Here is a 13,052-nt window from a genome sequence, read left to right as displayed (position 1 = left end):
CTCTCATTTCTACCATCCATGACCTGCCCTCTCATTACTACCACCCATGACCTGACTTCTCATTGCGACCACTCTTGACCTGCCCTCTCATTACTACCACCCATGACCAGACTTCTCATTGCGACCACCCTTGACCTGCCCTCTCATTACTACCACCCATGACCTGACTTCTCATTGCTACCACCCATGACCTGCCCTCTCATTACTATCACCCATGACCTGACTTCTCATTGCGACCACCCTTGACCTGCCCTCTCATTGCTATCACCCATGACCTGCCCTCTCATTGCTACTACCCATGACCTGCCCTCTCATTACTACCACCCATGACCTGACTTCTCATTGCGACCACCCATGACCTGCCCTCTCATTGCTACCACCCATGATCTGACTTCTCATTGCGACCAGCCTTGACCTGCCCTCTCATTGCTACCACCCGTGACCTACCCTCTCATTACTACCACCCATGACCTGCCCTCTATTGCTACCACCCATGACCTGCCCTCTCATTGCTACTACCCATGACCTGCCCTCTCATTACTACCACACATGACCAGACTTCTCATTGCGACCACCCATGACCTGCCCTCTCATTGCTACCACCCATGACCTGCCCTCTCATTCCTACCACCCATGACCTGCCCTCTCATTTCTACCATCCATGACCTGCCCTCTCATTACTACCACCCATGACCTGACTTCTCATTGCGACCACTCTTGACCTGCCCTCTCAATACTACCACCTATGACCTGACTTCTCATTGCGACCACCCTTGACCTGCCCTCTCATTACTACCACCCATGACCTGACTTCTCATTGCTACCACCCATGACCTGCCCTCTCATTACTATCACCCATGACCTGACTTCTCATTGCGACCACCCTTGACCTGCCCTCTCATTGCTACCACCCATGACCTGCCCTCTCATTACTACCACCTATGACCTGACTTCTCATTGCGACCACCCTTGACCTGCCCTCTCATTACTACCACCCATGACCTGACTTCTCATTGCTACCACCCATGACCTGCCCTCTCATTACTATCACCCATGACCTGACTTCTCATTGCGACCACCCTTGACCTGCCCTCTCATTGCTACCACCCATGACCTGCCCTCTCATTGCTACTACCCATGACCTGCCCTCTCATTACTACCACCCATGACCTGACTTCTCATTGCGACCACCCATGACCTGCCCTCTCATTGCTACCACCCATGATCTGACTTCTCATTGCGACCAGCCTTGACCTGCCCTCTCATTGCTACCACCCGTGACCTACCCTCTCATTACTACCACCCATGACCTGCCCTCTATTGCTACCACCCATGACCTGCCCTCTCATTGCTACTACCCATGACCTGCCCTCTCATTACTACCACCCATGACCTGACTTCTCATTGCGACCACCCATGACCTGCCCTCTCATTGCTACCACCCATGACCTGACTTCTCATTGCGACCACCCTTGACCTGCCCCCTCATTGCTACCACCCGTGACCTGCCCTCTCATTACTACCACCAATGACCTGCCCTCTCATTGCGACCACCCATGACCTGCCCTCTCATTACTACCACCCATGATCTGCCCTCTCATTACTACCACCCATGACCTGACTTCTCATTGTGACCACGCATGATCTGCCCTCTCATTGTGACCACCCATGACCTGCCCTCTCATTACTACCACCCATGACCTGCCCTCTCATTACTACCACCCATGACCTGACTTCTCATTGCGACCACCCATGACCTGCCCTCTCATTGCTACCACCCATGACCTGCCCTCTCATTACTACCACCCATGACCTGCCCTCTCATTGCTACCACCCATGACCTGCCCTCTCATTCCTACCACCCATGACCTGCCCTCTCATTTCTACCATCCATGACCTGCCCTCTCATTACTACCACCCATGACCTGACTTCTCATTGCGACCACTCTTGACCTGCCCTCTCATTATTACCACCCATGACCTGACTTCTCATTGCGACCACCCTTGACCTGCCCTCTCATTACTACCACCCATGACCTGACTTCTCATTGCTACCACCCATGACCTGCCCTCTCATTACTATCACCCATGACCTGACTTCTCATTGCGACCACCCTTGACCTGCCCTCTCATTGCTACCACCCATGACCTGCCCTCTCATTGCTACTACCCATGACCTGCCCTCTCATTACTACCACCCATGACCTGACTTCTCATTGCGACCACCCATGACCTGCCCTCTCATTGCTACCACCCATGATCTGACTTCTCATTGCGACCAGCCTTGACCTGCCCTCTCATTGCTACCACCCGTGACCTACCCTCTCATTACTACCACCCATGACCTGCCCTCTATTGCTACCACCCATGACCTGCCCTCTCATTGCTACTACCCATGACCTGCCCTCTCATTACTACCACCCATGACCTGACTTCTCATTGCGACCACCCTTGACCTGCCCTCTCATTGCTACCACCCGTGACCTGCCCTCTCATTACTACCACCAATGACCTGCCCTCTCATTGCGACCACCCATGACCTGCCCTCTCATTACTACCACCCATGATCTGCCCTCTCATTACTACCACCCATGACCTGACTTCTCATTGTGACCACGCATGATCTGCCCTCTCATTGTGACCACCCATGACCTGCCCTCTCATTGTGACCACCCATGACCTGCCCTCTCATTACTACCACCCATGACCTGCCCTCTCATTGTGCCCACCCATGACCTGCCCTTTCATTGCTACCACCCATGACCTGTCCTCTCATTGCTACCACCCATGACCTGCCCTCTCATTGCGACCACCGATGACCTGCCCTCTCATTGCGACTACCCATGACCTGCCCTCTCATTGCGACCACCCTTGACCTACCCTCTCATTACTACCACCCGTGACCTGCCCTGTCATTGCTACCACCCGTGACCTGCCCTATCATTACTACCACCCATGACCTGCCCTCTCATTGCTACCACCCATGCAGAAGGCTCAGGAGCCGGGAGACCCACACTCAGTATTTCTTCCCCTGAGCTGTCCATGAATGCCATCTTGCCATTCTTCCCTTGCATTACTTTTTTTTTGTAACTTGAAGTGATTTTTAAGCTTTACACTGTATTGTTGCCACAAAACAAAAAAATTTTGTGACATACTGTATCGCAGAGGTAATAATGTCGATTCAGATTCCAATCCATCTGCCAGAAGCGGAACTTCCTGGTGGCCAAACATTTTAATACCGATTCCCACTCCCGTTCCGACATGTCAGTCCATGGCCTCCTCTTGTGTCACGATGAGGCCACCCTTAGGGTGGGGGAGCAACTCCTTATATTCCATCTGGGTTGCTTCCACCCTGGTGGGATGAATATCGGTCTCTCCTTCCAATAACTTTTCCCTCTCCCTCCTTAATTTTTCTATTCCCCACTCTGGCATTTTATCTCTTCTCACTTGCCAGTCACTTCCCCCTGGGTCCCTCTCCTCCCATGGTCCACTCTCCCCTTCTATCAGATCCTTTCTTCTCCAGCCCTTTACCTTTCCCACCCACTTGGCTTCACCGATCACCTTCTAGCTGTCCTTCTTACAAACTTTGTAGATTTACAAGGATGTTGCCTGGATTGGGGAGCATGCCTTATGAGAATAGGTTGAGTGAACTCGGCCTTTTCTCCTTGGAGTGACGGAGGACGAGAGGTGACCTGATAGAGGTGTACAAGATGATGAGGGGCATTGATCGTGTGGATAGCCAGAGGCTTTTTCCCAGGGCTGAAATGGCTAACACAAGAGGGTATAGTTTTAAGGTGCTTGGAAGTAGGTACAAGGGGGATGTCAGAGGTAAGTTTTTCACACAGAGGGTGGTGGGTGTGTGGAATGCACTGCTGGCGAAGGTGATAGAGGCAGATACAATAGGGTCTTTTAAGAGATTCTTAGATAGGTACATGGAGCTTAGAGAGCTATGTGATAGGGAAATTCTAGGCAGTTTCTAGAGTAGTTGATAATGGTCGGCACAACATTGTGGGCCGAAGGGCCTGTAATGTGCTGTAGATTTTCTATCTTTCTGTTTTATCTTCCTTTCTTCCCCATCTTTCCATTCTCTCCCCTTCCTCTTCAGTTCTGAAGAAGAGTCTTGACCCGAAATGTCAATAGTTTATTCATTTCCATATGTACTGCCCGACCTGCTGAGTTCCTCCAGCATTTTGTGTGTGCTGCTCTGGATTTCCAGCATCTTTGGACTTTCTTGTGTTTCTTATGCTGATGCCTATCTAAACTAATTCCGCTCACCTTCATTAATTTTATATCCCTCTTTCCCTGGCTAGTTCAAGCACCTGTCAAAAATGTCTGTTAAATGCTGTTACTGTTCTCATCTCCTACACCTACTCTGACAGCTCACTCTAGAATCCAATGACTTTTTTGTGAAAAATATAGTTGGAACACCTCTGCTGAACCTTCCCTGTGGAACAGGGAATAATCCCAGGTTTTCCAGTTTCTCTATTTACACCTCTGATATTGTTCTTGCAAGCCTCCCCTTCCCCATCCAGCAATATGAAAAATTGTCTAGATCTGGAGAATAAATCCAATCTGGTTAATCATCTTCCAAACAGCCTACTCTAAATCTGCAGCAAAATGATGGAAGTGACTATCAGTATTATTTGATCACCAATACTCTGCTCAAGAATGTGTTCCCACTGTTCGAGTTTCACTAGGTACAAGAGGCTTCAGACCTCTTCACAGCCTTAGTCTAAACTTAGACCAAAGAGCCGAATTCCAGTGGTGAGGTTAGAGTGACAGCCTTTGACGTCAAGACAGTGCTTGACTGATCATGATATCAAGGAGCCTTGGCTAATGGTCATCGAAAAGAAATCACTCCCGTGGTCAAAGTCACACATTGCAAAGGGAAAATAGGGTGGCTAGAGGTTAATCATCTCAGCCCCAGGATATCATAATGGGACTTCTTCAGTTAGGAGGGGAGAACATTTTCAGCTGCTTGATCAATGATCTTTCTTCAATCATAAATTCAGAGGTGGAATGATCATTAATCATCACATAATGCTCAATTCTACTTGCAAGTCCTCAGCAAATGAAACAGACCATGCCTATATGCAACGAAACCTAGGTTTCATTCAGGCATGGGCTGATAAATGGCAGGGAACATTCACTCCACGAAGGTATACCATCTATTATATCCCGGAGACTCTGCTTTAAAGGATTGTGGAAGTAACTTTACCAGAAGGAGAAATCAAAAAGGCTCATCACCACCTTCTCAGGCTCAAATTCGGATGGATAATGAATTGCAGGATTTACTATTGGCATCTTTATCTCAGTAAAATTAAACTCTCTCCTCTCCTTGCCATTCTTCCTGAATTGCAGGATCCAGACTCTAAATAATGGTTTATAAAATTTGAGCACAACTTTTTTTTTGCATTCTATGCCTCTGATTAGAATTCCTGTGTCATCTTAACAGCATGAACAGGACACCTCTTGTCCTAAGTGTAACAAAATGCAAATATTGACCATGAGCATCAAAACTGCTATTTTTTTCCGGATGCAGCAATTATTGTTTCTTGATTTTTGTTTTACATTGTTTGGGTGAGTTGTTCATCACCAGGATGTACTTCTTTCTTTTCAGCACTAAAGGACCATCTTAAGTTTTGCTCAAACTTCGCCGAAAGCGCTCTGTGGGCCAATCTCCCCTGACTTATTCTTGAGAATTCTTTTACATTTGCGCTAATGTGGAGAATTAAAGAGAGGGGCAAGGATGACAAGGCACACAGGTGGTGTTTATAAAATCTGGACCTCATGCACTCCGTGGATGCCCAGCTGTTCACACTTTGGGATCAAAATATCTCTTTCAAAGTCGGTATTTATTGCCTCTCTCCAATTGCCTATTAAATGGTGGCAATGTGCCACCTTCTTGAAACATTCCAGTCCTTCTGTGAAAGCAGTCCTACAGTGCTTTGGGGTTACCGAGATTTAGATTTAGCAATGGTGAAGGAATAACTAATGTTTCCAAATTGGATACGTGGGGAAATCTGCATCTGGTCATATTCCCTGCACCTACTATCCTTGTCTTTCTTGACAGTTGAGGTCGCCAGTTAAGGAGGTATTGTCGGATAATCTAAGTGAGTCGGAATAGTGCAGGTGTGTAACTGAAATGCATTTTGCGAGTGATAGACCCTGCAGCATCATGTGCTGGTGGTGAAGGAAATGAATGTTGAGTGTACTAATGAGGTGCTAATCAGCTGGGCTGCTTCATTCCTCATTGGGACTTCGTAAGTGTTCTTGGGGTTGTGTGTGTCCAGACATTTGGAGAGCATTTCATGTGTGCCTTGTAGACACAGTGGGAAGGGTTTTGAATGTCAGGAGCCAGCCAGCCTCAGCTCGAACCTCCTGTTGTATTTGAGTGGCTAGATGAGTTGCGTTGCTGGCCAATGGTTACCCAGCCCCAGAATAATGAACATGGGATTGGAAATGGATTTGAGCATTGTGATAGAAACTTAGAAACCTAGAAACATAGAAAACCTACAGCACAATACAGGCCCTTTGGCCCACAGAGCTGTGCCAAACATGTCCTTACCTGAGAAATTACTTAGGGTTACCCATAGCCCTCTATTTTTCTAAGCTCCATGTACCTGTCCAGGAGTCTATTAAAAGACCCCATCGTATCCACCTCCACCACCGTCGCCGGCAGCCCATTCCACGCACTCACCACTCTCTGTGTTAAAAACTTATCCCTGCCATCTCCTCTGTACCTACTTCCAAGCATCTTAAAACTGTGCCCTCTCGTGCTAGCCATTTCAGCCCTGGGAAAAAGCCTTTGACTATCTACACGATCAATGCCTCTCATCATCTTATACACCTCTATCAGGTCACCTCTTATCCTCCGTCGCTCCAAGGAGAAAAGGCCGAGTTCACTCAACCTATTCTCATAAGGCTGGTTCCCCAATCCAGGAAACATCCCTGTAAACTTCCTCTGCACCCTTTCTATGGCTTCCACATCCTTCCTGTAGTGAGGCGACCAGAATTGAGCACAGTTCTCCAAGTGGGGTCTGACCAGGGTCCTATATAGCTGCAACATTACCTCTCGGCTCCTAAACTCAATCCCATGATTGATGAAGGCCAGTGCACCATATGCCTTCTTACCACAGAGTCAACCTGCACAGCAGCTTTGAGTATCACCAGTGAACACCATACTTCTTCTCTTATGGTATGAAGAAGATCACTGATGAGGCAGCTGAAGACTTTGGCCTTGGGACACTATTCTGACAAACTCCTGCAGTGGTTCTCACGAGCTGAGATGATTGACCTCCCAACAGCCATAATCATCTTCCTGCATACCAGGTACAATTCCAACCAGCGGGATGATTTCCCCTTATCACCCATTGACTTTTATTTGCTGCCAAACTCAGCCAACAGCTATCTTGAAGTCAAAGGCATTCATTTTGTACATCATCTCTGGAATTCATCTCTTTTATCCATGTTTGAACTAAGATTACAATGAGGTCTGCAGCAGAGTGAAACTGACCAAACCTAAACTGGGTAGCAGTGGGTGAATTATCTATGAATGAGTTCTGCTTACTAGCAGTGACAAGAAGATTTTCCATCACTTGGCAAGTACTGACAGTTGAGAGCAAACTGATTGAGTGGTATTTAGCTGGACTACATTCAGTGAATATGTCACAGTAGGCCAGTTTTCTACATTGGCAGGTAGATGCCAGCATTTTTATTGTATTGAAACTAGACTGGTCCTGGTGCATAGGGCTTTATTATGATTTTAAAATGAACATTGCCTTGTTTCTTGGCATTTTCTTTGTGCCTTGCTCTCAGCTATTTCTTAATATCACATGGAGTGGATCAAATTGGCTGAAGGATGACTCCTCTGCTGGTGGAGAATCTCAGGAAAAAGTTGAGATGGATCATCCACTTGATAATTCTGGACATAGATTGTTGTAAAGCCTTCATCCTTTCCAATTGTTCACTCCCATTTCTGACTAAGTATGGAAGGATTGTAGAGCTCTGGTCTGATCCACAGCCTCTGTCTATTCCCTGCTGTCTCTGCTGTTTGATTTGCATGCACTACAGTTTCAGGAGGTTGACATTTCATTTTTTATAGGTATGCCTGGTCCAGCTTTATGATGCACATCTGCACTACTCAGTGAACCAGTTTTATAATATGAATGAGGTGAAGCACGTGCTAGGCCATGAGATTGCAGACTGTGGTGATGTATATTCCTACTATTGTTGACAGTCCACACCACCCCCTGGATGCCCAGTTTTGAGTTACCATTATTATTTCTGGTTTCATCTAATTAAGAATAAGAGTAATGTTACGTACCCCGTAACTGGGTTGCCAAACCAGCAGAAATGGACCACTCAGTTGGAGTCTGGATTACTGGAACTAAGAAAGTTTTATTAAAGAAATAAGCAACACAGTACTCTAATAGTAAGGATATAAATGCAACAGGTTAGCAATGAATAAACACACATGTACACAGAACTAGGATAATAGGGTCAATCAGCTCTATCGCAGTCTAGGGGTAAAATGTTCAATCACAAGTGACAGAGTTCAGTTTAGTTCAGTTCGCAGTAATCGCCGTCGTGCCGTTGGGGAGAGAGAGAGTGAATGCTGATATTCAAATCGGATTCAACAGACCTTTGATATTCCTCGCAGTTAGCTTTCGGGCGAGCCCTTTGTAATGTCTTCTGAGGTCACCGACTGTGACCCCTCCGTTTCAGATACGATCGTTCTTCTGCGGTGAACCCGGCACCCAGGCAAGGGTGGACATACACACCAGGTTCCCGCCGACCGAATCTTTCCACCCTGTGCGTCTATGGCTAGTCCTGCGATCAGACCTCCAAAAACTCCCACCGACTTGTGGGGGCACACTGCTTCCAGGGTCTCATTACCTCGCGGTGTTGTCTGTCGTGTCTTAGCGAACCTGCCCCTTTTTATCCCCCTGCTGGGGTATCACCTGTCCATCACACTTCAAACAGTTCAGGGTTCAAAAGGAGCCGGTCTTGACAATACTCAGACCGGTGTCTCCTTCCGTTAAACTCTCTCGTCTCTTCATTAACATTTCCAAATGCTGCTCCATTGTCTTACTTATCTCTCTTTCCTGAAGATAGGTGGCAGATCAACTGCTGATCCCACTGGTGCTAGCACAGGACAGTTAACATCTTAGTCTATGTGTACTTTTGTAACCCTCTTTCGTCACAGTAATGACACACAATACAATGGAGGGTGTCCTGAAGGGAGAAGCAGATCATTTCTGCTTAAGAAGATGTAGGCCATCACTTCTACCAATGGGATTAAGGCCAGATGGATCCACTGTACCACAAGTAGACTGGCGGAGGTGATGTCACGGTGGTACAAGTTAGGGGTGCTGATGGGCCATTTAAGAGTCAGCCACAGTTGTAGGCTATGAGTCACTGGGGTATTGACAACCTAATATAACCTAATATCTGCAGGGATTGTCTGGGACCTCTGCTGTCTGTGGTGTATATACAGTAAATGACCTGGATGAAATGGTAGATGGGTGGGTTAGTAAATTTGCGGATGATACCAAGATTGATGGAACTGCCCGATAAGGTGTTTGAGGCAAGAACATCATGGGCTTTTAAGAGACGTTTGGATAGGCACATAGATGTAAGAAAGATGGAGGGATATGGACATTGTGATGGTAGGAGGTATAGTGTTTGGGTGCTTTTGATTTGCTTTTTAGCTGGTTCAGCACAACATTGTGGGCCAAGTGGCCTGCTTCTGTGCTGTACTCTTCTATGTTCTATTAAGAACCGGGGATTATCCTGTGAAGAGGTTTAGAGCGAGGGGTCTATATCTACTGTTTAGCAGATTTAGGGTAATGACTCGGGTGCCAGTGTCCGGGATATCTCGAATAGAGTCCTCAGCATTCTTAAGTGGGAGGGTGAATAGCCAGAAGTTGTGGTCCAATGACATGGGTAGGACGAGTGACGGGGTTCTACATTGGAATGCAGGGAGTTAGGTGCTAAGTTAAAGGGCAGGACCTCCAGGGTTGCGATCTCAGGATCACATGCTAGTGAGGCCAGAACCAGGGAGATTATACAGTTTAATACGTGGCTAAGGAGTTGATGTAGGAGGGAGGGCATCATTGGGGTCCCTTCCAGGAAACTTGTACCTGTACAGAAGGGACAGTTTGCACCTGAACTGGAGGGGGACTAAGATCCTAGTGGGAAGGTTTGTTAATGCTGCTCAGTGGGGTTTAAACTAGAGTTGCAGGGGAATGGGAATCAGAGTGACAGAACAGTTAGTAGAGTGGTTGTGGAGGTAGATGTTGGTAAGACCTCAGACAAAGTTAGGAATCAAATGATTGAGCATGATGCGACAAAATCGGAAAGGGTGAATACAGGACTAAAGATGTTGTATCTGAATGCGTGCAATATACGGAATAAGGTAGATGAACTTGCAGCACAGTTGCAGATTGACAGGTATGATCTTGTAGGCATCACTGAATCATGGCTGAAAGATTATAGCTGGGAGCTTAATGTCCAAGGATGCACTTTGTATCAAATGGATAGGTGGAATGCAGAGTGGCAGAATTGCTCTGTTGGCAAAAAAAAAATTGCTGCCTCCCACCCTTCTTAAATAGCGGAGTAACATTTCCAATTTTCCAGTCATCCGGTACAATGCCAGAATCTATCAATTCTTGAAAGATTGTTGTTAACACCTCCGCAATCTCTCCAGCTACTTCCTTCAGAACTCAGGGGTGCATTCCATCAAGTCCAGGAGATCTATCCACCCTCAGACCATTAAGCTTCCTGAGCACCTCTTAATTGTAATTTTCACTGCACATACTTCACTCCTCTGACACTCTTGAATGTCGGTATACTGCAGATGTCTTCCACTGTGAAGACTGATGCAAAAAACGCATTCAGTTCCTCTGCCATTTCTGCATCTCTCATTACAATATGTCCAGCGTCATTTCCTATTAGTCCTGTATCTACCTTCAACTCTCTTTTACCCTTTATATACTTAAAAAAGCTTTTAGTATCTTCTTTGATATGAGTCACCAGGTTCCTTTCATCCTTTCTACACCTGGACTTTAGAGTGAGAGGTCCTGAGTTCGAATCCAGCTGGCCCCTTGCCCAAGTTCCACCCATGCTGGGTTGAGGAGTGAGCTAGCAACTCAGCCTCGTAAAACAGACAAATGCTAAAGAACGGCAAGGTTGCTGGCCAACACACCTGAAGGCATGGGGAAGAACTTTACTTTCTGGTTAAATGCTTAACTAGGAAAGACAACTTTCATGCAAAAGTTCCTCTGGTCTACAATCATTGAGATAGTTTTAAATGCTTGGCTTCAACTAATGTTTTTGTAATGCATTGTATTTGGTCTTAAGAACATAAGAAATAGTGGCAAAATTAGCATATCATTCCTTGAACCTGCTGTCATGCAATGTCATGGTTGATGCTGTGTTTCATCCATTTTCCTGCCAATTAATCCCCATGTTGATTCATCCCACAGTGCTCAAAAATCTTCCTGACATTGAGTTGTTGCAACATCACTCAACCAGCCAATCTCTCTCACCATAAGCCTCCTCATCGCCATCTGAGATTTTACTAACGATAGTGGTGTCATCAGCAAATTTATAGATAGAATTTAAGCTGTACTTAGCCACACAGTCACGAGTATAAAGAGAGTAGAACATGAATCCTTGAGATGTGCTTGTGTTGATAGTTAGCAAGAAGATGTTACTACCAATCTGAACTGACTGTGATCTCCTGATGAGGATGCCAAGGATCCATTTGTACAGAGGCCCCGGTTTAGAAGCGCGGAGATTAAAACTGAGGGAATGGTGGTATTGAGCACCAAACTGAAATTAATAAACAGCAGCCTGACAAAGCAGAGAAGAGCACCAGGGAAATTGCATCCATTGTAGATCTGTTGCAGCAGCTGGCGAATTGTAGAGGGCCAACAGCCATAACCAACATCTTGAAGCACTTTATTATGATAGTTGTGGGTGCTGCTGAGCGATAGTCATTGAGGTAGTTCAGCCCGCTCTTCTTGGGCACCAGTATGATTGATGTCTTTTTGGAGCAGGTGGTAACGTCAGACGGCAGCCATAAGAGATTGAAGATATCCTTAAACCTGCCGGTCACTTGTTCAGCAAAAATGTTCAGGACCTTACCAGGCGTACCATCGGGGTGTGCCATCTTGCAAAGGTTCACCCTCTGGAAGGATGTTCTGACATCAGGCTCTACGACGGAGATGGCAGGTCACCTAATGCTTTGGGGATTCACATGAGTGGAATGTTATTTTGTCTTTCAAAGCACACATAAGAAGCATTGAGCTCATCAGGGAGTGAAGCATCTCTGCACTTTCACTGTGAGGCTTCACTTTAAAAGAAGTAGTGGCGTAAAAACCCTGCCACAGTTGTGGTGCATCCAATTGCATCTCTAAATTCACCAAGAATTGCCTTTTTGCCCTTACAATGGCATTCTATAGGTCATACCTGGACTTCTTGTAGGGTTCTGAATCACTGAGCTTGAATGCCACAGATCTAGCCCTCAGCAGACTGGTTCATCCAGGGCTTCTGGTAAAGGAAATCTTGGTATGCTGTCCAAGTCACACACTCGCCCACGCAGGTCTTGATGAAGTCAAGAGTGTAGGGATATAGTGTGTAATGACAGAGTGTAGTGATGGCTGTAGTATATTCATTCAGACCCCAGAGATGAATATCTGAATACAGTCCAGCCACTGATTCAAAGCAGTCCTGTAAACACTGCCCCACTTCCCTTCACCTCACCTTTGCAGTCCTCACCACTGGTGTTGTGGTTCTCAGTCTCTTCCCGTATGCCAGGAGAAGTACAGCCAGGTGATTGGACTTGCTGACGCGCGTGTGTGTGTGTGTGTGTGTGTGTGTGATGGCATGGTAAGAACTCTTGATTGCAGTGTAACAGTTATTGAGTGAGTTGACTCTGCTAGTTCTGCAGATGACATGTTGCCAGAGGCTTCTCATGATGGCTTGGTTGAAGTCATTCATGACGACCGGGAAGGCATCAGGATCAGGTAGGTGGTATAAAATAA

Source organism: Mobula hypostoma, chromosome 4 (assembly GCF_963921235.1).
Source record: "Mobula hypostoma chromosome 4, sMobHyp1.1, whole genome shotgun sequence".
In the NCBI taxonomy this organism is placed as follows: domain Eukaryota; kingdom Metazoa; phylum Chordata; class Chondrichthyes; order Myliobatiformes; family Myliobatidae; genus Mobula; species Mobula hypostoma.
Note: the sequence above shows the minus strand (reverse complement) of the source record.